Raw genomic sequence first — 22,919 nt, 5'->3', positions numbered from 1 at the left:
CTATGTGTCTCAGTAGACAATTCTCCATTAAATATATGTCTTCACACACAGGCTTCCCAAGTTATACCCTTCCAGCACAGGGATTCTGACCAACTCTGGTTTGAACCTGCAACCAAAAAGAAAAAGGTTGATGGTGCATATATAATTACTAGAGGCCCGATGCACGAAGATTCGTGCAAGGATATGCCTTCCTTCTCCTGGCTGCCGGCACCGCCTTCGCTCCGGCCAGAGCCGCCTTTCTGCCTTCCCACGCTGCCCAGAGGCCAGGAGTGGCTGGGGCGGTGTGGAACGCCTATGTCGTCACCATGGTGACAACGCAAGCGTCCCACCCCGCCTCCAGCCACTCAGCGCCTGTGTATGCAAAATAACCCATCTTTGTTTGGTTGATTTGCATACTCACTCCTGATTGGCTGGTGGGTGTCACAAAGGTACAGTCAATTTGCATCTTACTCTTTTATTAGTGTAGATATGTGCCATAATAGCAAGTATATTCCTAACAGGGATAACTTTTATTTTTGACCTAGCATCTGTAAAAGACCAATGATGAGTTGGATTGACTCCATAAAAGACCAATGATTGACTCCATAAAAGAAGCCGCAGGTATATAAAAGAGTCTTTACAGGAGCTGAGCAGAGCTGTGGAGGACGGGACATCATGGATGTCACTCATTCCTAGAGCTGCCAGGAGTCAGAGCCGACACAACAGCATGACACATTTATGACAACTGAATCTTCTCCTTCTAATTATATGCATCTGATGACTGGAAGAATTTCCCCATAGCTTATGGCTCCTTATTGAGCTCTGGTTCCACCTCAGACCTAGTTACCCTCCATCTCCCACTTACTTCCTGTATCAGGCTCCACAGTGCACCTTCACAGGTGGGTAGAACGTCTGGCCCTACAGCTAGAAACCAGAACACTGGTGTCAGTTTCACGACACTAGGTAGGTCAGCAGAGTGACTATAAACCATAGAGATACATCCCACCAAACTAAACTACATGAATCCCCAACTCAACTTCACCTTAGCCAGGTCCCCAAAATGCTCATGGCCCTTCCAACACCCCCTGACACCAGGGGATGTGAGTTCCAGTTGTCACAGTAGAAAGAAAGCAGTCCTAACAAATTGCAACCAAAATATCTTATTTTTCAAATTTTACAGCAACACGTGACCATGGGAGTCCATTCCTAGGGTTCTCCCAGGACCTGGGAAGGAACTCGTGCAAAAGAGGGTCCCTGAAGCTTAAATTTCAGTCGCTTCATAGCAGATCCACCTCTGGGCATAGGTTGTCTCCAGAATCAAGCTTTGGGCCTTGACTCTGGAACCAAACTGCACGGGGACAAAACCCTGGTCCCACAGCTCAGTAGCCAGGAGATCTGAACCTCTGTGATTCACTTTGCTCACCTGTAAAATGGAGGTCATGAGAGTGGTGACCTCAGAGTGTTGAGGATTCGGTGATTGGCACATCGAGGGAGTATCCGTAAATATCCTGTTGTCTCTCTCAATGGTAGGGAGCAAAGGGCAGCATTAGTCTTCCATTCAGAAGGGACCACAGTGCTGATTAGCATGGAAGGCATGCCCAGTCTGCATCCAAGCCCCTCATCTCCCCACTGAAATCAAGGTCATCTCCATAAGCAATCCTCACCTTCAGAGAACAGTAGCTAAAGAGCTTCCCAAAAATCCAGGGTCCCCTCACAAGTGTATTTTCCAAGGTATTGCAAAGGGAGGGTCCTGGTGACACACTACGCATGATCAGGTCCCTGCAAGACGCCTAGCTCTTGGAATTCATCCTCTACCTGCTTACAAAAGATGTTTAGCACATCAGTTTCATTTGCTGTGAGCTGCTACTGAATTCAGTTTTGTTTTTGTTCTGGTTTTCTTTTTTTGTCAACTAATCAAGCTAAAAATTGGAATGATTCTTGGCTGCTAAAACTACTGCACTAATTCCAAATCTATGGGAAGCCCAGCCTTTACCAATAAATCCAGTTTGATTTAAAATTAGATGTCTTCCTTCTTGATTGGGAAGCATCCCATCAGAAAGCATTTCCACAAATATTCCACAGGATTTTGCTGCTAGAAAGTAACAAAGTCCTATGATGCTTTGTTTTGGAAGCCTCCCCTTCCTGGCCTAAGTGTATTGTCAGCCTCCTAGGGCATGCTGGGATCTGACTCTGGTTAGAGCAGTGGTTCTCAACCTTTCTAATGCCTCGACCCTTTAATACAGTTCCTCATATTGTGGTGACCCCCAACCATAAAATTATTTTCGTTGCTACATCATAACTGTAATTTTGCTACTGTTATGAATCATAATGTAAATATCTGTGTTTTCCGATGGTCTTAAGCTCTACAGCAGCGGTTCTCAACCTGTGGGTCGCGACTGTAGAGCCTAAGACCATCGGAAAACACAGATGTTTACATTACGATTCATAACAGTAGCAAAATTACAGTTATGAAGTAGCAACGAAAATAATTTCATGGTTGGGGATCACCACAACATGAGAAACTGTATTAAAGGGTCGAGGCATTAGAACGGTTGAGAACCACTGGGTTAGAGACTTAGAGACAGGATCGTGGGTTGAGGGGGCCAGATGGTGAATGGCTAAGACCTGAGAAGAACTGGCTTCACATTGGGAGGGAGTTACAGAGCCTTCCAGCAAGGGAACGTCCCCACCCCACGACACAGGATGCTGCTGGGCTGCTCTGACTGGCAAGGAGGGCTCACTGAAGGGTCTGGGAGTCCAACTACCTCTCAGGGTCCTTCAGATCTTCCCACACATCCTCATTCTAATTCTTCCCATAGCTCAGTGTTTTCCAATTTGGTTCACTGTAAGCAGAGTCTTTTTAAATAGAAGAGAATAAAAATAGCAGAACATTTTGCTTAAAATAAATATAAATATTATTTCTTCACACCTTTTTCAGTTCTGTGTGTGTGTGTGTGTGTGTGTGTGTGTGTGTGTGTGTGTGTGCTGGGTCAAAATAAATATAGTTCTTCTAGGGACTGAAGTAAAAAATATATTTGAAATCCATTGTGTAAGAAATTAATAAAACTGTAGCTTTTTTGTAATTATAGTGGATTTATTAAAAACCAAAGTTTAGCTTATTTATACATATGAGGGGATCTATATTTTATCAATGATAGAAAACTAATCTTCAATTTAACATAAATTTAGAATTACAAAGCTGTAGCTTGGACTAATGTAATTTGGCAACTTACATACACTTGGAATTTGGTGTGGGGCTGCCTGAACCATTCAGCTTCAGGTGGTAAGAGAATTCTTGCTGGAGAATTAGTACCTTGGTGGATGGCCTTCGCACCAGATGGTGATGGCCATTCAGTCATTGGTGCATCCCTTTCTGGCCAGAAACACAGTCGTGCTCCGGGTGTGATGTGCTATATGGACACTGAAATATTTTCAATATTTTATATCTCAGACTTTCACCCAAATAAGACAACTTTGAATCTCTCCAGTGAGCCACTATTTCTTACCCTTTAGGTTTTGTTAAAACGATTTTAATGAGCTCTAGAAAAGATGCCCTAAATAAGCCAGATGGCTAGAGAGATCAGACTATGATTGGACATCAAAGTCAACTTTTTGACTTGCAGTATGATTTGCATTTATTGAGTTATTCAGAGGAACATACAAAATTCTGGGAACTGGGTCGTATCTTAAAGAGGAGTGGCTTAAATCAATGTTTATCTTGTTTGTGTCTGTGAATTTAATCCTCAGAACCACCAATATTTTGTAGTTAGGTTCCCCTTATGGTTAGGTCACATGTTCCATGTTGTTTTATATTATTGACATTTCCCAAGCCTTATTTCAACCTGAAACATGCCTCTCTCCCAATTAGATTACAAACTCCAAAGAGGGTGGAGCCTGTAAATCACACTTTTTATTTCCCTAAAATACCTGGTCCTGTATTTTGCTCCATAAATATCTGATCATTGGCTGAACCAGCAGGACATGGAAAGGTGGAGGAGAAGACCAAGTAATGGGAGAGGTGAGCAGAGCCTGAGCCCAGCACCCAGAGGCTTCAGCACATTGGTCATAAATCATCAGTCACATCAGAGAGGGTGACCCTAGCTCCCCACTTGAAGATAATTGCTTGGTTCTTGCTGTTTGGCACTTGTCTCCCATCCCTTCTCATTTCATCTGAGTTCTAATTGGCCATTTACTCCTTTGAGCTCCTCACCTCCTCCCTCCTGCCTCTTTGGTCTAACAGGGTAGCAAAGTAACATAAAGGAAATGCACCAACACGCTGTCACGTACATAATAGGCATCACTCTCAGAAAGAACATGCTGAACTTGTAGAACCCAGACAGATCCCCAAGTCATGGACGCTCCCTTCTGATTGGGGCTTGGACCAGAAAAACCTGAGGGCGTCCAGTCCTTTCAAGAATGTCTGTGATGTGATTTACAATAAGAAATATGTAATTGGTCTTCATCCTATTTTCTGGCACAGAACCCCTAAAACCTTCAGAATTTGTGTTTTGTTATATGAATGACGTGACTTTTGGAAAGTCCTTAAGGATGAGGGCTGGTTGATGGTAAAGTCAACCTTGTAATTACAGGGTTGAAACTTTTAATCCTGACCTACTGACCTCTGTGAAGGGCAGAGGGGCTGAAGTCTGAGTGATTGAGTTCAATCACTGATGGCCTATGATTTAATCAATCATGCCTGTGCATTAAAGCCTGTGTAGAAACCTAAAAGGGCTAGGTTTTGAGAGCTTCTGGTAAACAGGTGGCGATTCAAGGAGATCTGAGCACTCAGAGGGCACATGGAAGCTCCCCACTCTTTCTCCATATCTTGCCCTATGCATCTCTTCCATCTGGCTGTTTCTGAGTTATATCTTTTTATAATAAACCAGTGATGGAGTAAAATGTTTCTCTGAGTTCTGTGAGCCATGCTAGCAAATTAATTGAACCCAAGGAAGGGATGGTGAGAACCTCTGATCTATAGAACCTCTGATCTATAGCCTGTGGGTTAGAAGCACAGGTGACAACCTAGACTTGTGATCATTGTCTAAAGGGGGCAGTCTGTTTTGGGACTGAGCCTTTAACCTGTGGGATCTGATGCTATCTCCATGTAGACAGTCAGAATTGAGTTTAATTATAGAACACCCAGCTGGTGTCTAAGACTTGCTTAGATATGTGAGGAACACCCCCACCTCCCCCCCTCACCCTACCCCACCACCCTCCACACACACACACACACACACACACACACACACACACACACATTAGAATTGAGTGTGGAATTGTTCAGGTCCTAAAAGTTAAAGGCTGGTCCCATATTTGGCCTGATTTACAAAATATCTGAAGAATATACTATGTTCAACATCAACCCCAGATATAACTCCAATACAGAGTTGCATCAGGGAACCTAATTTGGTCTGATATTCCAGCTAAACTCACCAGAATTAATCAATTTAAAATATGTACTCAGGAGCTACACTGTCCAAGACAGGAATGAGGCAGATGCAAAATTGTCAAACGCAGGTGTAAAACTCACTCAGTATGCTGTCTGGTGGAGGAGATGCAAACACATTCCTCAGAAACTATAAGACAACATAAAAGGTGATCATTGCCACAGAAGAGGGGCATGAGGAAAGTGCTGTGAGATTGAGAAAGTGGCATTTTCTTCTACCTGGCAACAAGCAGGGGGAGTTTCAAGCCAGCAGAGCATAGAGATGGTTGAGTCAGGGCCCAAACTAAGCATGTATGAAGGGAAACAGTGGGAGATGGGGTTGGCAAGGGGTTTTATGGGACTTGAATTCTTAAAGGAGCCTTAGGGGACCTTACATTCTCCATCAAGGAGTCTGGATCCCCACCAGAGGACAGAAGGAGCCACCCTTGCATGGTGAGCAGGAGAGCCATGAACTGTTCCTGAGGGCGAGGTTCAACCAGCAGCAAGGACCCGGTGAGGAACAGTGGAGACAGACAAAGCTAAGATGCTTCTTGGTAGAAAGAGAAAAGAGCAGAAATGAAAGCCCAGGTCTAGCCCTTGTGAAAGGACTTGTGTGAGAGAGAGTTGGGCTCCAATGACTCTTTTTGCACAAACACCTACTCCAGAACTGTTTGCTGCGCCACCTACAGAGCAAGTTGCTGAAAAATAATTTCATCAGGCTCCCTGATGAAATTTCAATTCTTTATTAATAATCTTGGTACCGTGAAGGAACTTTCGGTACTGAGCTTTCAATCTGAAATGACAAACGTGCTCCCATGACTGAACGAAATGGTCATTTGGTGCCATATTACTGAATTGTCACCTAGCATGACAAATGCCCCCTAGAGCCACTCGGCCCCTGCTGTGTGCCTGGGTATCCTTTTACTCGGTTTACAGTTGGGTTTGGCCAATGAGATGCACCTGTGAGAGATGAGAAGTGACCACCACAGGCCCCTCCTCCAGCTGGGTGGCCCTACCCCAGCTTCCAGAGACCATGGCTCCCTGCTCTTACTGATCACAGGGCACTGGGCTATACCTCGTTTCCCAGGTCCCACCGAGGCCTTGAAAAATGTGCCTGTACTAAACTACCTTCACATCTCCAAGCTTGCAGGTGCCATCTGCTCCCCACGGGAACCATGATGGATATGTCAGGAGTGAGATGAACGTCACCGCTGTTATATAAGTGAACCACACCTCTGATTACTGTGACTTTGTGTGCAAAATGCTCTCCCCTGGCCAGAGTCCAGAGGACTCGTGACCATAGCTCTGTCACTGAGCCAGAACTTAAACGTGGCCCCTCTCCCAGTACCAAGCTCATTCCTGTGGGACCGTCGGGTGTATTATTTCTGACCGGCAACACTCAACAGCTCTGGGCCTAGGGCAGATTGATTTCAGTGAGATGGCCTTTCAGCACATCCGTCTTTTGGTAAAATGATTTGTGTGGCTCAGTGGTTGAACCAGGAGGTCACGGTTCAGTCCCGGTCAGGGCACATGCCCGGGTTAGGGGCTTGATCCCCAGTGGGGGGCATGCAGGAGGCAGCTGATCAATGATTCTCTCTCATCATTGATGTTTCTATCTCTCTCTCTCCTTCTTTCTTCCTCTCTGAAATCAATCAAAATATTTTTTTAATGATTTGGTAAGGTGACCTGATTCCGCACTCGATGCTTCCCTTGCTGTTCTGGTTTTGAACTCAATGTCTTTCCCACTCCATTGCGATCCTTGGAGAGGGAGAGTCACGTGCTGCTGTGTGTGTGTTTCCCCAGCTCCCTCCCGGGGCCCAGAGTGAGCAACTCAGTAAATGTTTGGTGAAAGAAAGCCAGTGAGCAAAGAGATACAGTGAAAGACTGAAACAGACAGACAGACTCCATCAGAGAGAGACACACGGACACGGAGGGTTTCCATCTCAGTGTGAAACAGTCACAGAGGGCGGGAAAGAAAGGCATAGAAGGAAGGAAAAAAAAAGAAGAGAAGGGGAAATTAAGAAAAGGAAGAGAAAAGGAGACTATCCTTTTGTAAATCTACCCTAAGTAAAAAGAAATTACGTAGTGACGTACATAAACCGGCGCACAGCTGCAAGGACTTTGTCCCCAGACATCTCGAAGGCCTCTGAGAAAGCCGTTTTTAAAAACTGCTGGTAATCACAGACAGAATGCCCAACAGCTTCTCTTCCTTAACGGTATTTTCCATTTTTTATTCTGAAACTCCATGCAGATAGATCACTTTAGCTCTCCCCAGAAAAATCTCTCTTGAAATGTAACACTCAAACCAGAAGGCTGCACGGGATCCAGACATGAACATGGAGGCTCTGTCTCTGATTTCTAAAATTGGACCAGAGCGGTGACTCTCCCAGCGGTATTTTTAGCAGCGGGAGGGAAGGCGCTCCCAGTGCTGCTCCTTGGCGGGCTCGCAGTCTGCCACTCTGGGCCTGTCCCCCGAATCCTCCTGTCACGCCTGTCACCCCCGTCATCCGCACCAGTCGGCACCCACACTCCTGCCTGGGAGCCCCTGGAGGGGTCCCCACAGCTGACGAGGGCCTTTCCCTAAAGTGGGCGTTTAAGACACCAAGATCTCCTCCCCGGGATTGCGATGCAGACAAAGAGTCCATGTATTGCTCAGTTACACAGTTCCAGACACAGTGCCACTTAAAGAGGGGCTAATTCGTGTCTTTAGAGTAGGCACCCTCTATATTTATCATCCTGTGGAGAAGCAGATCTAATGCTCCTCTTTCCACAGACAAGGAAAAGGGCGGCTTCGGGAGGTGAAATAGCCTGCCTGATGCTCCTCAGCCCGTTAACAGTGAAAGCAACACTAAACAAATAACCACCACGTGCACAGCGCTGCCCGGTGGCCGCGTGCTTCTGCTTCCTGATCCTCACAACAAACCCAGAGGATGGACTGAACAGGTATTGTCATGATTCCCATTCCACAGAGGGGGAAACTGAGGCCCAGACAAGAAAAGCAAATACGCGTCTGGCCCAGTGGTCTGCAAACTCATTAGTCAACAGAGCCAAATATCAACAGTACAACGATTGAAATTTCTTTTCAGAGCCAAATTTTTTAAACTTAAACTTCTTCTAACGCCACTTCTTCAAAATAGACTCGCCCAGGCCGTGGTATTTTGTGGAAGAGCCACACTCAAGGGGCCAAAGAGCCGCATGTGGCTCGCAAGCCGCAGTTTGCCGGCCACGGATCTGGCCAGTGTGGCTCAGTGGATTGAGCATCGTCCCATGCACCAAAGACGTCACAATTCCCCATCAGGGCACATGCTCAGGTTGCAGGCTCAATCCCCAGTAGGGGGCGCATAGGAGGGAGCCAATCGATGTTGTTTCTCTCTCATAGCTGTTTCTATCTTTCTTCCTCTCCCTTCCTTTCTCTCTAAAATCAATCTATAATAATAGAAGCATAATATGCTATTTAGACCAGACAGCCGATGTCCTTCCAGATGTCCTTCTGGACGACCTTCTGGACAAAGCCGTGGCCGCGAGGGCCGAGCCCCTTGCACGAATTTTGTGCATCGGGCCTCTAGTAAAAACATAAAAAAAGAAAAAAGAAAATTCTCTACGTCCATACACTGGGAAGGAGCAGTATCAAAGGTTGATCCTGTGACTCCCGACTTCCCTGAGCCAGTGCCCAGCCGGCTGCCCCTGGCCCTGGCTCTCCAGGCAGCACGCTCAGGGGGGACCAGTCCTCCTCGGCGCTGCAGGCCTCAGAAGTAAGCTGCCCAAGTCAGGGCAGCCTGGCAAGGGTGTCCAAGGAGTAAAACAGGGAATGTCACGTCTATATCCACAGGATCCCTAGGTAACTGCATGGCTCATCTGATCAAACAAAAAACAAAGTCAGTGGGGAAGGGTGTAAAATTGACAACACATGGCATTTGGCTTATAGAACCTTCCTTGCAAAGCATGACTCAGGAAAGCTGGGTGACCATCTGTCCCATTTGCCTGGGACCGTTGCAATCTAGGCTGCTGTCCTGATATAACTGGGCACGGTGCCCTCTTTGCTCTCAAAAGCATCCTCGCCGGCCCAATCAATCGTAGAGTCACCCTGCGTACAGGAATTGGTGGTTCATCATTGTCTAAAGCTCAGTGCCTCTCCTCCTTCTTCGACACTCCAAACTGTAACAGCGATGTGAGCAAACAGGTGCGTCACAACCCACTGGTGTCAGGAACCCAGACGGAACCGATCCGTGTGGAACTGGCACTTTCTCAGCACTTTCGAGTTGGTGAACAAAACAGAAAATCGTATGTTTTCCCGCAGATGCCCTGAGGTCGGGGCTCCTCAGAAATCTTCCCAGAACAAGGGCCATTGCTAAGAGACAGCAAGGAAACTCCTTCCTGCCAGACCTCTTTGCTGCCATAATAAGGAAATGACATTTGGAGGAAAAGAAGCAACTTCATTTTTTAAAAATCACACATATACAAGATAGAATCCAAGACAATACTTAAAGTTTTAAAACCCTAAAAAAAAACAAAAAAAAACAAGTGTCCTTTTTCTCCAGCGCTACAACTGCGTAATAAAAATGAACTCATCAGAGGTGTTGAATTACATTGTCTACTTTCAGGCACGGCCGCTCGTCCTTGGACATTTCAAAATCAGCTCAGAGTTTACAGTTTCCTGAGCAGCCTTTCTGTCTTCTAATTGCCTTTAAAAGGACCAGCAGGCAAAGCCAGGAGCCTTTCCAAGCCCTTGGGCTTCGCCCAGGACAGCACAGCTCATCCTCTCCCACATCAGCAGATCCGGTTACTACGCAGGAGGGCGCCCTGACCGGCCTCCGGTCCTTTAAGGATCCATTACTGTGTTTTCCAGGCACCTATGGGGCTCCACCCTCTGGTTTCTCACTTACTGGCTTCAAAGGCGACTCTCAATGTCATGAGATTAAACCAGATCTCAGGGAGGCAACCTAATGCCCTGGGTCAGAGCTTCCGCGTCAGCGTCCAAGGCTGGGACGCAAACCCCAGCTCTGCCATTCACAGGCCATGTGACCTGGTCAAGTGCCCACCTCCTCATCTGTAAAATGGGATGATGACGGTGCACAGTTCATAGGAGGGAGGGGGAGTTGGGGGGGAGGGGCACGATGAAATAAGCAGGAAGCACCATGCCTGGCACAGAGTATGTGCTCAAAAAAGTATCCATCATCTGTCCTTAGAAATGGAACTTGGCCTAAAATGTCAGTTTACTTCAGATTGTCATGGTAAGGGAGAGGAGGGTTTTTATCGAAAGAAGACAGAGTTTGGAATCAGAAAACCTAAATTCCATTCTTTGTTTCCTTATTCACTGCTTTATATGGTTTGGGATTGTTTCATTTCCTTGAACCTCAATTATTTCCCCCCACCTTGTGAAATGATGATAAATATATCCTCGGGTCAGTAAGAGGATCCAATGAGATAGCATAAGGAAAATTGTTTTGTAAACCCAATAAATATTTATTATCATTAATCAGAATTATGATGAATGAAAATATTAATCGAGACAAATATGTATTATTATTTATTATTCAACGTATCTGCACAAACCTAAGGGCTGACATGTACCTAAAATGCCAGGAACTTTCTGGAAAGTTCCATGTACCAGGGTCTCAGGACCAGGCGGGGTGGCTGTGGTGGCCCCTCCCAGCTCCTGGGCCACGCCTGCCTGGCTGCTCCGGCCTGCCCCCTGCTCCATTTCATGTGATGCTGAGGGGCACAGCCGGATCTCCTTTGGGAGGACATCAAAAGGCCCGTGTGCCTGCCAGTCCTGCAGCGTTTGCTCCTCGGCCGTGTATTGGTGTGCTGTAGCCTCATTATATCTGCAATCATCTCCTTATGAGATTGTGTGTGTTCCCACACATGCCAACTTGGCCTTTGCAAAGATCGCCTCCTATGCCCCCTGAGAACATCACCCTGCTCCTCACCCCTCCCCAGACCCCGGAGAGGAGGGAATCTGTGACCGGTGAGTTTGGGGAAATGAACGGGGAGGCTCCACGCACCTCCTTCTGGGTTCTTGCTGAGAGCCAGCCTGGCTGCAGAGAGGAGTCTCAGGGCTGCTCTCCAAGAAGCAAGAACGGAGCCTGCGTGCAGAGGAGGCCAGCTGTGCCCTCGGTCTGGCCACTCGTGACAACACCTGTCCACTGCGAGGGTGGCTCAGTCCGCCTTCCCCACACTTCCGTCCTTCACTCAGTTTGAACCGGAGAAGGAGGAAGTGCACTAAACTGTAATCCCAAAAGCCCTAAAACCTGGAATTGTATTAGCTCCCTCGTCTGATCTCGCTGTTTTCTCCATCCCGGCCAAGCAGAAGTTCTCATCTGTCTCACATGCCTGTCTTACCTCGCACTGTACCCTTCACGACGTCAGCCTCTTCCCATTAGAGGGAAGGGACCGAGCTGCAGAGTTCCTAGTCGAGCGTTCAACTTGGCAATTAGGAGGTCTATCCGAAGAGGAAGTTGGCCATCCCCGCTCTCACCGCACAGGCACAGGCCGCTGTCTCAGGTATCGGAAGGGAGACGCACTGAGCCATCTCACGCCATCACTCTGGTTCCCGTGGTGAGCAGCCAGCCAGCCCCAACAGTGCCACCCAAGGTTGTGCAAAAGAATGACTAACGCGCAGGCGGCACTCCCACGGCCTGGGTGTCTTGAGCTCAGCACCACAACAACACGAGCAAGTCATTTCAGGCAGAACCGCAAAACGGGTGGCTGTGACCCGGGGGAAGGCTGTCATGAGCTGGCGGCGGGGGTCCCTACCCCGGCTTCTCTGCTTCCTGTCGGCCTGGCTGCAGAGGTGCTCTTCCGCCACGCTGCCTCAGCTTCCCATTCGCCAAAGGGGGCTAATGCTGGTCCCCGTCTCTCCGGTTTGGTATGGCGTTAAATGAATTAATGTTTGGAAGCACTTAGACGGTGCCGAGCATAGAATGAACATTCGCTGAGTTGGAATGTGCTGCTATCCACGTAGAATCGGGTAGCGTTCCACTTTGTCAGCCGGTTGTCTCGTTAACAGCCCAACGGGGCTCCATCCACAGGAGCTCAACAGAGCCCCGTTTGAGGTCAGTCATGTGCCCAGCCTCCTTCATTCTACTCTAAATAACTAGGGACCTTTAACACATTTTCGTTGATTGGAGAATTATGTGCTAAATGTTAGCTGAGCTACCAATGACAGGTGTGACCATCCCAGACAGCTCAGAAGCCAATAAGCTTTCCGTTGTCGTGGGTCTCTGGGAGCACCGCCTGCCACATCATCTGCTCGAGCACCTTCGTGTCACGTCAGCTCTGCAGGCGACATCTTGCCCGGAGCTTTGCAGCCTCCATGTGGGACATCACAGAGGTGAGCCCAAAATGGTGTGGCAAGCAGAGCAAGGGGGTCTGGGCAGGAGGGTTCGGGGTCAAGAGCGTGGCGTCAAATTCTCCTAAGGGCACAGAAAAGCGGCGTGGTCAGCAGAGATCAGCTTCCACAGGGAAGATCAATCCGATGCACCGAGTGAGTGCCCATGGAGTCCGGAATTCAGGTTCCATCCTTCCTTTGCACCTGCACGCAATGGGTCCCTTCCCCTAATTGCTGTGTGTTGCTTCAGAGGCAAGAAACACAGTATGTGCTGTTTTTATGGCAATTGAAGGACTTGCTCAGAAAACATAAACCTCCACCAGTTGCTGAAACAATTAAGTTGTCGCTGCATTTCCCAGGCTGGGTGGTTGGGCCCTGTCCCAGGCAGCACCCTCCTTCCTCTCCCAGTGGGGGGCCTCTTTTTGCTTCGACAACAACTACCTCCAGGGCTGCCACTGAGGATTCCGTGTCACCGTGGGAGGAAGGATATGATTTCCAGTTTGTTTATTCCTGCAGCGCAGGACTCCCTGCAGGGAGTTACCAACACTTCATAGAGGTCGGAAGAAGGTTTTTAATAGATGCGTCTACGTATAGAGCGAAAGCTAAGCAGCTGCTTTTAACTTGGGGCCTCAGGAGAAGTTGAAAGACATTTGAAAATGCGGGGAACTGTGTGCGTGGAAAGTGGATTTTGGAGGAGCATGGGTGGATACATACATCTCTCCTGATTCAAGGTGGCGGCTCAGAGAGGACACCTCAAATTTCAGGGGGTGAGGTGACTGAAAGAACTTTGCAAAACTCCCCTTGACTCCAAACTCTCTGAAAAGGGGAAAGGTCTCGGTGCCGGGCAGAGACGCCACCAGCCGGGGCGTGCAGCGCAGCTTTCCCGCTTCCATGCAGAGAGTTTTAAGTAATAGGCAGCTCTCCTTCCAATCTGTCGTGGGTACTGATTCTAATCCTTCACAATAACGCATCAAGGAGAACGTTAGTGAAACGTAAGGAAGACAAATGTCTCTGATCAGCTCTGCCCAGAGTGTCTTATTCTTTAATCACCAGGTTTATGTCCACACTGTGGTTCTCATTCTAACAGACCCAGCTTTCTGACCTTTGACCTCTTCCTTCAATACTAAACGCCAAGGTTTGTTTCCAAGCTTCTGGAGCTTGTGAGGAGGACAGGCTTCAATGTGCCTTTGCCAATATATTAAATTCTGCCCATGTCAGACATTGTCTATTATGTTCTGTCTTCTCTGATCCAAACTTTCAAGATCAACACCCTCTGTCCTCCTGTTCTTTTTGTTGTTGTTCTTTTAATATATTTTTATTGATTTCAGAGAGGAAGGGAGAGGGAGAGAGAGATAGAAACATCAATGATGAGAGAGAATCATTGACCGGCTGCCTCCTGCACACACACCCCACCCCCCACCCACCCCCCACCCACCCCCGGGGATCAAGCCCACAACCCAGGCATGTGCCCTTGACCAGAATTGAACCTGGGACCCTTTAGTCCGCAGGCCAACGCTCTATTCACTGAGCCAAACCAGCTTAGGGTGATGGTCCTCCTGTTCTTGCTGGTACATATGAGCCCTGTCCTGCAGCTCCTTCCATGAATAACCCTTTGCTTCTCACAACAGAGCAAGTCTGCCCCGGCTTGGACCACACTTAAATGTAACCCTAGTCACTGGTCTGGAAGCCATGAGGAGAGGCAGAGCTTGAGAAAGACAAGCATCATCTTGCAGAACATCCATCTCAGGTGAGCCTTTTGCATGCCCTCCAGAGATTGCAGGTAGGATTGTGTCCCCTCAAAAATATGCTGAAGCCCTAACCCTCAGTACCTGGGAGTGTGACTTCTTTGGACAGAGGGTCTTCGCAGATGTCATCAAGCTGAGTTCATCCTGGATTAGGATGGGCCCTAATCCAATGTGAATGGTGTCCGTATAAGAAGAGAAGACACACACACAGAGGGAGAACTCCATGTGAGGATGGAAACAAAGAATGGAGCGATGCATCTAGAAGCCATGGAATCCAAGGATGGCTGGTGACCAACAGAAACTAGGAGGGAGGCTTGGAACTGCTTCTCCCCCAGAAGTCCCGAGAAGAAATCAAACCTTGATGTTGGAATTCTGGCCTCCAGAATGGTGAGAGAACACATTTCTGTTGTTTTAAGCCACCTCATTTGTGACAATTTGGTACAGCACCATGAGGAAGCTAATGCACCCGTCAAAAGGAGGCTGCTCTTCTCCCTTCTGCCAGCCCAGAGCAGTCAAGGAGATCTCAGTGTGTACACTCACACACCCTCATCCCAGACCTCAGGGCCCTAATTTTAACATAGGAGGCTTTCTATGATTCTAACTAACACATTTACACCCAAATCTAGTGCCTGCCTTCCAGCTTTGGGAGATAAGGGGCTATTTAAATGCTGCCCTAAAGGACTTCTACTTTTCCCACTGTGCCTTGAGTTGATAGGTATCTGGTCTGAGTAGATAATTTCCTTCCTTCAGGGTTCCTAGGGCCATTAACACCAGCCAGCTAATCACCACTGCCCACATCTTTCAAGCACTAGGAATATCATATAAGCCAGCCCATCTCCTTCTTCCTGTACCTTATCTGGTCTACCCCATGAGAGTTTTACTAAGTGTGATGCTGCAGGACGCCAGGGGTTATCACCATCACATGAACCCCAGCAATGGGGCCCTCATTGCCAAGTGGCCAGAGAATAACCAACTTCAGGATCCCCTCCTAAGGCTCTGCTCTGGAGGACCACCCCCAACACCATCTGCTTTAGATTGGCATCTCCTAAGACAAGGACTGAGAACAGGAGCTTGTTTGGGACGTGATCCCTGGAAGCACCGTAGGGAGTGGAGAGATGAGACAGGAAGGAAACAAAGCTAAAATGGGTGTGCTAATGAGCTTGTTACCTCTGTGGGCAAGTGGGCTCAGTCCCACTGAGGAACTCTGGGAAATGTCACAGGACTCACCTCAGGGTATTCACACCTGAGGGAGGGACAAGGACAGTTGCCGGGGTACATATCCACCAGCTCCCATCTGTCACCCACCAAGATCTACACTTGGGAGTGTTGACTTCCCAGCAATTCTGATCTGCACCAGTTATGGGTCAGTCCTGCCCCTCAGCCAGAGAAGGTGCCAGAGTGGCAGGTTTTGTGGTAAGAAGCAGCAGTTGCCTGTTCAAGAACAGTGATGCTGAGGGGTCTAGGTACAGCACAGATCACGGCTGCTACACCCACCATGACAGTGTCAAGGACAAAGGAACAGCACCCCCGGGTTCTGTGGACTTGAGCTAGAGCAGAGGCGAGGCAAACTCTGAAGTGGGAGTGTAGGAAGAAAGTGATGCTCTCTTCTTTAGTCACGGACCTTTGTTCTTCTCGCGTGCTCAGGGCCAACGAAGTGAAGAGGCCATCTGCTCCAGCACGGAAAAATTAACTCTGTTTATTCAGTTAAAGGGATCCCAGGTCTTCCTAGCTGCTGTATAGAGTCTATAATCTGCTGTAACATAGAGGCTCCCTTTTCTTATGTCAGCTCAGTGTGAGTGTGAGATTATTTGCTGCCCTGGCTCAGGAATGTCTTCTTGCTACTCCTGCAGCCGCATGCTAGAAGAATTTTCCTGGGATGGGAGCTGGAGAAGGCACCTTCTAGACAGCATGCTAACCCAAAATAAGCACACAAGCTAAAGACATCACACCGAAGTCATTTACTCAACTGTTGTTTCTTGGGTCACACCCTGAGAAGTCGGACGTCTCCCCAGGTTCAAAGGCTGCATTCCAGCGTTCGTTATGTAACTATTTCTAATGAGGATCGCACTCCAATTTAGGGAATGCTGCCATTTGGAGACAAACAAATGATATGCTCTCCATAAAATACATTAGAGTTGGTCTTGAAAGAAATCAAAGAAAATACAAACGATGGTGTCAATGGAGTTGCTGAGCATTAAAAACATGTAAATTTTTCCCTATTCTCTGCTTCATGCCAAATGGAACCAGGCCTAGGGTTTCAAATGAAGGACTATCATGCCAGTCCCCCAGATGGTCAAGGACCTGGGCAGGACAGAGTGGGCAGTGATCGCCAGTAATGCCAGGAGGAGGTCGCCTGCCTCTTGTGTTTAGCAGAGAGGACATAAAGTATTTTCCGTAATGAATAAACTCTTCATAGAGTAGATTGGACCATACGAAATTGCTGATCTTCTATCCTTTTTTTACTACAAAAAAAAGTCAAATTTCATATTGTTTAAATTAATAACTCCCCAACTGAGTTACATGAGCTTCCCTGGACTCAGTATGGGTTTAAAAGTAATGAGCGACACGTGTTAAATTAATATGTTTAAAAGCTGGAGGAAACTTCTGGTTTTAAAATGACATAAGAAAGCTGGCACTGCCCCTTGTTCTCTTGGAAATCATCCCAAACAAAGAAAACAGGGAATAAAAATCAAACCAGATATTTGATGAAACCATATGCAGCCCCCAAATACAAAATGTGAGGAGGAGCTGCCCAATGCAGGGAGCTTCCGTTGGGGGTGTGGGAAGATGCCGTAAGAGAATGCCTGTGGCTGCAAATCGCAGCAGAAGGAGCAAAGCACAGACCCTGTGAAGGAGGTGACACGTCCCAGTGGGCAAAGCCAATAATTCCTGACTTAGAACAAGCTCTGTGAACCAAGGAGAAGCAGGGAGGCTGAGCTAAATGAGAAATCAATTATGCCATGTTTGCAGGAAGCCATCTGTCTACAAGGCAGGGTAGGTACAGTCACTTACTCTCGTCAGCTAGGAAAAGTAAAGGCTACATACCCTACATACCACTGCCCCATCTCATTACAGATATTACTGTGAAATGGGAAGAATTCTTGCTAACCTGAATATGGCCTGACTCCAACCACTATACAAGATCCCTCCCAGTCACACACACACACACACACACCTTCTGGTTAAACAGATTCAAGGTCTCGCTTCAAAGTAGAATAAGAATTAAAAACAATTGGCCCTGAAACAACATAATTTGTCACCGCCACATTGTCTGTCATGGCAAAAGAAGAGAAACACCTAAGGGCCCATCAATAGGCAACTAGTTGAACAAATTATAGGACCTCCAAACAATAGATTTCTGTGCATCTGTTAAAAATACTGAAGTAACTCTGTACATGTAAATAAAGTACTCTATATCAACCAGGATAGCCTAGGTTATTCTGCAATAACAAGCAGCCCCAATGCTTTAGTAGTTTAACATAACAAAATTTATTTTCCGACTATACCACTCTGTTCCATACTATCCTTGCCAAGACGCCTAGGTTCATCATCTAGAACACCCTAATAGAGCAGTAGGGGGAAGAAGGAAAGAGAATTATTCACCTGCTCTTAAATCCTTCTTTCCAGAAGTGACACATGTCACTTCTGATTATGTTTCCTTGGTTAAAGCAAGTCATATGACCACCTAACTGTAGACACAGAAGTGCATTCCTACTGCACTAGCCAAAAGGAAAAGTGGAGATGTTCATGAGCAACAATGTTTACCACCATCTTCATGAGATAGTACCAGGTGAAAGGAAAAAGCTAGCTTTTTCTTCATATTAAAAACATATGACATGTTCATTTACTGGCCAAAGAGTTCTATTACTCCATAGATTGGATTTAATCTTATTATTATTCATAACTCAATGTGTGGTTCCATTTTAGGTGGTGGATACTTGTTTCATTTAAGGAAAGCCTAACCTGGCATTTCCTCTGAGAAAAATGACTCTCAGTCATCCACTGCCCATTATCAATGAAAATGCTATGAAATAATGCTGACAAATTATTTCCAAAGAGTGATTATTGTTCCCTTCCTGTTGTTGCAAAGGAAAAGTCATTTATTTCAGACTTGAACATTACCTTCCTTTGTCAGGAGATGCCATTACTCACACAGGATGTGCTAGCCAAACCCTTCTTTCAACAAACATTTAATGCACGGTTATTATGTTTGGGTCAGGGATGGGTAATTTTTATAGAATTGATTCTCTTAACTGCAGGCATCTGTCGGTGCCAATCCAAATTTTCACCCTATTAATTGCTATGCAAAAATGATAAGTTAAAGTCCAGGCATCACACTAATTTATTTTCCTAATTTTGATTCTGGTTACTCTCTTATTAATAAAAATAAAGAAATTACACTAAAAATGCCCATTAAGTAGGGCATTAAAAGCTCGAAAAAATTTTTTTCAAATACCCACCTTAGGAGAGTAGCTATTTGTAAAACTCATGTGTTGGACTTTGAGGACCAGGGCACGGATGCTCAGAGGAGAGAAACATCTTAGTCACAAAATGCAACTACAAAATCCCATACAAAACTATTTGAATAATATACAGCATAGTAATTATAGGTAATAGTACTGTGTTGTATACTGAAAAGTTGTTAAGAGAGTAGATCTCAAAAGATCTCACAAGGAAAATAATTTTGTAAATATGTGTGGTAATGGATGTTAAGTAGATTTATTGTGCTTATTATTTGCTATACAAATACTAAATCATTGTTATACACCTGAAAAAATAAAATGAAATAAAAAATATGTCATACCCTTTATATTAGTAATATTCATTGAATATTTCTGGAAGTCTATACTGATAATAAGGCGATATCTCTAAGTAAGCCTAGAAAAACTGGGTGGTCTAGTTTTCTAGAAGGCTTCATTTTCACTGTATGTGAATTTGAATCTTATGTATTTCATACTATGTATGTATTATCTACTAAAAATGCAATTTAAAACAAACAAAAATAAAAGGCAAATGCCCCTTGACCCTAAAACATAAAGGGCAATATAAGAAATCTATTTCACTCAGCGGGCCTGGTTCAGTGGTTGAGTGTCGACCTATGAACCAGGAAGTCATAGTTCGATTCCTGATCAAGGCACATGCCCGGGTTGCAGGTTCAAAACCCAGTGGGGGTTGTGCAAAAGGCAGATAATCAATCATTCTCTCTCATCATTAATGTTTCTGTCTCTCTCTCCCTCTCCCTTCCTCTCTGAAATCAATAAAAATATTTTTTAAAAAAAGAGAAATCTATCTCAGTTGGCCTCCCCTTGAATACAACGATGTCAGGGTCTCCTAAAAAGGAATGTGTGTGAGCCCAGAAGAGAGTTTTTAATTACTTACATTTGTAAGTATTTAGTAATCATGGCCTATAAATAAAATCTCTGAATAGGAGACACTTCTTTTAAAAATTTTTTATTCCTCACCTGAGGATATGTTTATTGATTTTTAGAGAGAGAAAGGGAGGGAGAGAGAGAGAAACATTGATCAGCTGCCTAGGTATGTGCCCTGACCGGGAATCAAACAACCTTTTGGTGAGCGGGACAATGCAGCAACCAACTGAGCCATCCAGCTGGGGCTGGAAGATACTTTTCTTTTTAAATATCTTTTTATTGATTTCAGAGAGGAAGGGAGAGGGAGAGAGAGATAGAAACATCAATGATGAGAGAGAATCATCAATTGGCCACCCCCCACACTGGGGATCAAGCCTGCAAGCTGGGCATGTGCCCCAACCGGGAATCGAACCGTGACCTCCTGGTTCATAAGTTGATGCTCAACCACTGAGCCACGCTGGCTGGGCTGGAAGACACTTTTAAACCCAGAGGCAAAGTCAATAGATCTCGGTCTGAAATGAATTGATCATGATCAACGTCTACAAAAAAGATGACCAGATGCAGTCACCCATTTCCAGCAGAACAGCTGAATCATAAATGCATCCATTTGCGGGCAGTGAACTCCCTGAGGAGTGCACATTATGAAAAGCATTAGGTAATAATTGATCACAGCATTATGGACAGGGCGTGAACCAGTCATCTGTCCATCAAAAAACAGCCTGACCACCTTCTAAAAGCAGCAGGGCCTATATCGGGGAGAGGAGGATGTTCTTTCCTTATATAAACCACACGTCCAGCACATTTCCCCGGCCCAGGGTCATTTTTAATGTAAACGTCATCTTGTTACGGAACACCTCGTGCTTTCAAAGTTCTTAAATCATTCATTAGTTATGCCACATTAATAGCAGCTTCAAGGTTCTGTTTCTGTCCACACTGACAGTTCTGTTTAAAAAAAAAAAAAAGACTAGCTAAAAGTCAGGGAAGACACTGATATTTTCTGGGCACTCACATACCACCCTCCTCCCCACATCATGGCCTCATGCCACACGTCCATTCCAGAAACACAAGAGCTCACAGTTAAAATAAACCATTCCCAATGCCCCAGTCTGGGACGGAGACCACCGGGGAGAGTGAGGCAGTGTCTTGCAAGCGATCGCAGGTGGCGTCCGCTTTGATCTAGCTCTGTGTCCTGAGGCCGGGGCAGAAGCCCATCTCGGTTCCTTCCCAGCCATTCTGCTTCAAAGAGCTGCCCGGGTTACAGGTGCCAAAGCAAACCTGGGATGAAAGGTCTTGAAATAGCCTGCACATAAAAAGACAAGCTCAAGGACAGACGCATGAAAGGTGGAGTAAGAGGGAGAGAAATGCTGTCTCCTTGTGGAACTGGCCTACAGGAAATGGTGCAGCACCGATGTGGCTCCTGGGAAAGCTGAACGAGAAATCAGCATCTGCACTGCCTCCGACCAGGATGGGCGTCAGTCCTAAAAGGAATAGGGTGCTAATGGCGATGGAGTCTAATTCCCATGAGTTCACAGAAAACCAAGGCCCTGGGGAACCCCACTTCAGCCCCAAAAAAAGTGTAATCAGAATAAAGCAGTTTGGGGAACTTGTCATATTTTGCATCTCTTTTTCAACATAGCTAGTAGAATAAATTAATTTTAATAACATTCTCCATAAATAAATCTACTAATAAGAAAAAATGCTTTGCCAGACCATATGTCCTGATTTTCTATTTAGGAACTATTGCCACTGTATCTTGATTTACACAAACAGAATTTATTGAGCACCTACTTACTACATGCCAGGCACTATGCTAGATATTAGGAAAACAACATTAAAAAAAATCACTGCCCCAGACCTCAAGAGTTTACTCTCTAGACATGCAATAAGTAAGTCAATATAATAGCTGCATTGATCAGAATGCTTGGCATCTAACAAGAACTGAGCAAATTTTTGTTGAAAAAATAAATTTTAAATAAATGGTAGAGATTTGTAATAAAAGACAATCCCTAAGTCTGAACACATTCATCTCTTTGGCTGAGAACTCTGCCCCTCTGTTAATATGCAAATAAATTCCGTGTGTGCATCTTAAATATTTATGTATTGATAAAAAGATGAGAAGGACTCATGCCAAAATGAAAACAATGATGTTTCCTCTGGGTTGTAGAATTATTGGTATTTATTTTCTTTCCTTATCTACATACAGATTTTTTTAAATGAGCCTGGGTGTTTTTATAATAAGAAAGAAAATGTTTCAATGATTTTCAAAGGCAAAAGGACTGTACCCTTCTCCTCTACAAATAACCTTGGGAATGGAAGCCCACTGAGCCATGAGCATGAGAGGGAGGTATGAACACCTTGCTGTTAATTAGTCAGAAAGCCGGCCAGCTGATAACAGAGAAGGGAGGAAATGAGACGCTTGCTCTCCTCTGACCGGATGGAATAGTTCTAAGCTAGGTGAAGCCAGAAAGGTGAGGGGCCTCCGATTTTGGTTAAGGCATCCAAGGTCAAGAGGAGAAGGCTTGGCAAAGATGGGCCTGGCAGACACTACAGTCACTTCATCCCTCCTGCTCCTGTCATCGTCCCTCTCTGGCAGGAGCCAACAGCTAGATGTGATTTTGCTCCTTATGCCCAGGTGGGGCTCCTGCCCAGAGCCCCTGCCTGTCTCCCTGCCTCCTCCGATGACTCCTGAAGTCCCCTTTACCTCTCGCCCTTGGATGTAAAGTCTAGAACTTGTCTCCCCTCCTCTGAGCCCTACCCTGGCCCTGCTCACCGTCCAGAGCACAAGGGGGCTTCCAGCCAGAGACCCAACCAGAGAGACAGGAGCACAGGCAGGTAAGGGACCGCCCCCCGGTCTGGCCTTGTCTGTGCTCCGTCAAGGCCGTCACCTCACCTGCATCTCACGCCCCCGGCTTCCGACCTCGCAGTCCTCCCAGGTGGCTCACTTGCACCTTGGTCCCCACTGGTGCAATGCTGTTCCCTGGGGTCTGCTGACTTCTGATGGGCTTGCAACCCCGTGCTGTCCACCTGTGTGTGGGAATGTCCAGGCTTCCTCCCTGCTCTGTGGAAGACAG

The sequence above is a fragment of the Cnephaeus nilssonii genome (genome assembly GCF_951640355.1).
Source record: "Cnephaeus nilssonii genome assembly, chromosome: 18".
NCBI lineage: Eukaryota > Metazoa > Chordata > Mammalia > Chiroptera > Vespertilionidae > Cnephaeus > Cnephaeus nilssonii.
The sequence above is the reverse complement of the archived record's forward strand: the minus strand, read 5'-3'. Positions refer to the sequence as shown.